The sequence below is a fragment of the Trachymyrmex septentrionalis genome, unplaced genomic scaffold (assembly GCF_001594115.1).
Source record: "Trachymyrmex septentrionalis isolate Tsep2-gDNA-1 unplaced genomic scaffold, Tsep1.0 scaffold11, whole genome shotgun sequence".
Classification (NCBI taxonomy): domain Eukaryota; kingdom Metazoa; phylum Arthropoda; class Insecta; order Hymenoptera; family Formicidae; genus Trachymyrmex; species Trachymyrmex septentrionalis.
In genome coordinates, this window is record NW_017304228.1 from 2,884,217 (window position 1) to 2,888,330 (window position 4,114).

Sequence of the window (4,114 nt, forward strand, 5' to 3'; positions counted from 1 at the left end):
GAATTTGTTGTCCTATTTTGTTTATATCATATCTATATGCTTTAAAAAAAATTTATAATTATATTATGGAGTAAAATTTCAGCTGTAAGAATCGATTTTTTTTTTAATTGAGGTACGATGATTTTTAATGAAGTTATGAGCAATAATCAGAATGTTCCTTTTATTTAATATAACAGTAATAAAAAATTTTAGAAATATTTTTAAAAAACAATTTGGTAGGAAAAATTTTAAGCTTTTACGTTAGGAAGTCGAAAAAGTTCAAATATTTTTGGGCATGTGATAGGTCCACAAAATGAAAAGAAAAGTTTCCATTTTGTTCAGATCATAGTTTTTTTAAATAAAAATTCTATATGTAAAACTCATAGTAATTCAAACGATATAATCTTCTAAAAGTACAGATTTTTAATTTTAAAATCCTTTTTTAAAAAATTTCATTAAATTTAGAAATTTATAGTGTTATAAACTTTTATTTTAAATCAATATCATATGTAAATATATTTAGAAAAATATAGAATTTAGAATATAGATTTTAAAATGATTAATAGACATATTAATTATATGCATTAATAATTAAGTATCAATAAACTTTTAATAAATTAATATTACTCGTAATTTTTAATTTTAATATACATGTATTTTGCAAAAAGAAACAGTTTTAATTACAAAAATTTTTCAAAAAAATTAGAAAATATTTTAAAATCAGGAAGCTATTAATAAAATTTAAATTTAAGAATGTAAGTATGTATGTAAACATTAGGATTAAAAATATCGTGCATTTTAATCGTGTTTTGTTGTATATTAATAAGCTTAATTAACATGTAAAAATACAAATTACTCACATCGCAATTCCTTTTTTTTAATTATGGGTATTGCATTATGAAAAAATTTTAGAGGTAATTTTTGTAACATTGTAGTTTCTATGTCAATTGAAAGTTGATTTTAACCTTGATCCTTGTATGTAGAACCCTTTGTAGGACACTAGCGTACTGTTTTACTACTTCAAGTTTTTGATATATGGCTAATTAAAAGGGATCAACTTGCACTACACGGACAGTAAAATATTTTCATCACTTGAAAACATAAAATAAGAAAAAATATGCATTTTTTTCCTAATCAAAAAATTTGTTTGTACATTTCTTTAAGCATATAGAGTAATCTTGCATCAATTATTACTCTATTGAGCTGTTCTCATCTTTTGTCTCCAAAATGTAATCTTTCTTGAAGGATTAATACGTTTAAAATGAGTCTGTTTCGCGCACACGCGATTTTATACAGCGCAAATTTTTACGGTTCACACACGTGAATTCGTTTAAAGAATCGGCCCGATTTCTCATCGTGGAAATTTATTTTGGGTCACTGTCCAGTAACCATTCGCGCTCGTTCCGCTCTCCACACCCCAAAGTTTTCGAAATACGCTTACCTTCCACTCACGCTCCACCGAAATTAGAAAAAGGTCGGCACTGTGCACTTCACCACTCCTGCTTCTAGTTACGTCGTCACCGAAACCACCGATCCCTGCGTGATTCAGCGGCGCTGCATCAAACCGAGCTACCCATTAAAGATTTGAGCTATCCGAGATTCCGTCCACTTGACTCTTCGCACTGTATTTCCCTATACCAGCGTCCAATGCTGGACGCTGTCGTTGATCGATAGATGAACACAACGGGATTCGAGAACACCGATCACAAGGAAATTCCTCTTCTTCCGGGAGACGAAGGGTTGCAAAGACTTCAAGTGAGGCTCTCGTCACTGTGCACGCGGTCCTTCTCTCGCGGGGTCAGGATCAGCGAGGCACACTTGGGTGTGAGTGCTACATATGTCCCCGCGATATCGCATATGCGTTCACGTAAATCGTATACACCAATTAAAATAAGTAAACGATAAATATCCCGCGCGTATCCGACGTGTACCACGCGTGTGTACGCGCGTGCGATCAGGGCGTGCGTACGTGAGCTTACGGGTCCAACGGCCGATGCTGCAAGAATAATCCGCGGCGCGGTAGGCCCGCGGTTTAAGTATTGGCTAACCCAAGTGGGGTCCAAGCACTCGCGTGAGAGGGGCTGCAACACTGGGCCTTAGGTGATCGTCTGCGAACTCCGCGTCGCACTCAGTCAAGGTCGCTTCACTCAGATGGCCGTCCGAGGGGAAGTGGAAAGATATCTTCTCGACGGTGACAGACCACGGGCGTGAGATCCTTCGGCCAAGGTCACGTGCCGTTTGAAACTTCGCTGTACCTCCGGTGAAGATCGAAGATGTCGAGAAGGTACCGACGCACCGCAACTTCTTTCACACATACATTTTTGGTAATTGTCTCTTTCATATGACCTCGTATTTTCCTTTATACTATCTTTATACATGGATGATCACACTTTTATAGCTTTCAACGAAATAAAAAAACGTGGACAACAATGTGGATGCATCTATTGTAATAAATTTTATTTTCTCATTAAAGAAAGAATGGCTTTACTAAAAATATTTAAAAATTAAGTATTTAGAAATTAATAAGTTAAAATTAATACAAATCTGAAAAGAATTTTGTTAATTTATTAAAATAACTATGTAGAACGCTCAAACTGATTGCTGAAATATAAAAATTTCTTGCAACATTATTTGTCATGCTTGAATTTCCTACAGAATTATTTTGATAAACTAACAAAATTATTTTCAGATCTGTGTATTTAGATTTTTAAATACTTTAACATTACTTTTTCCATATTGTAAATTGACATTATGTCAATATTGTGGTCTATGATTTATTTTAATTAAATTACAAAAAACATTATAAATAAAAATAAATATTGGGCAAAGTAAGAGTCAACACATTTCTTTAAAATACACAAAAATGTATATTACAAATAACAAAGATGAAAAATTACATAACGCAAAAAATTATAATATAAATTAAGAAATGATTAAGGTTACAAGTTTCGGCTTGAGCCCTCTTCAGACATTAGCATAACGAAAAAGTCGCAGAATAAAATCAATTATCGCAAATGATCGCATATTCAGAATATTCACAGTTCGGGTGAGTCTTGATCTCGAATTCAACATAATTTCCGTACGATTGAACCGTCAAATGTATTAAAAATATCTTGGTAAAGTTCTAGTTGATAAAAAAGATAAATTAAAAAACAAAAAAACGTACTACAAAAAAAAATCTACGCATAAATAAAATAAAATACCGAAAATCTAACAAAAATAATAAAATTATGTAATAAAAACTCATCAGAATTCATATGTAAGAAATTTAAATTAGCGTATCCAAAAAGGAATAAAAAACTTTTGAAATATATACAGTAAGAAGGAACGCAGATATGTAAGACAGACATTACGTGTCGATTATTATGTACGTTCAGTAGTGCGGATCAACACAGACTGAGAGAGGAGACGGACTGTTAGTAACAGAAAGTCAAACTTTATTTATGATGGGAATATAAGCCTTATGGAGGCCATCGGTATCAGTTTGTAAATTGAGACCATTCTTTTGCTTTTTGATATTAAGCATCTCTGAAACCAAACGTCTCCGATACAAAAAACATTTTCTAAACGTTGCCAAATTTTGCCAAACGTTGGCATTCCAAGAATAGATCTGGACGTAATAAAGAGTTTTGTTACATTTGTATTTCGTGCAACAATTACCGCGCCTGACTCTTATTTGTCCTTTTTTCACTTAATTTCTATAAGAAGTTCTTGTAAATTAAGTTTTATCAAAGAGGAAATTAACTCCGCAAATACAATAGGTGTAATAAGCCTTGATCAATCATAGTTGATTATTTTTCTCACATTTAACTATGGTTGATCAGTTTTTTAAAATTTAAAGCTTAATATATATTGCATTGAATAAAGTGTGAATTTCAAATTTTAACTCTTTAATTTTGTGTAAGTATATATAGGGTGTTAGTTAAGTATGTTGCCATATTCAACAGAGCAATTTTTTGGTTTATTTCAAGTAAAAAAGTCCATATAAATATTTGTCCTAAATGGCTTAGTTTCCGAAATACAGATGAATATTTGACGGTAAATTGCGTTGGAGATATCTTCCTGCATAAATATGCCTTGCTTCACGTTACCTTTCGCACAACCGTAAACAAAGTGACAAAGTCAAAACCCTATA

The 4,114-nt window shown here is 32.1% G+C and overlaps 2 protein-coding genes across 2 annotated transcripts in view; one reads left to right on the top strand and one right to left on the bottom strand.

Moving 5' to 3' along the window:
* LOC108750884 (elongation of very long chain fatty acids protein AAEL008004-like) overlaps positions 1 to 1,966 on the bottom strand; it is a 33,514-nt gene extending 31,548 nt beyond the window's left edge. Inside the window, exon 1 of the mRNA XM_018490720.1 lies at positions 1,421 to 1,966. The gene's annotated coding sequence lies outside the window, so the exon portion shown is untranslated. The remainder of the gene's footprint in view (positions 1 to 1,420) is intronic.
* The window catches only part of LOC108750871 (elongation of very long chain fatty acids protein AAEL008004), a 78,250-nt gene that overhangs the window by 29,898 nt on the left and 44,238 nt on the right, over positions 1 to 4,114 (top strand). The window lies entirely within an intron of this gene.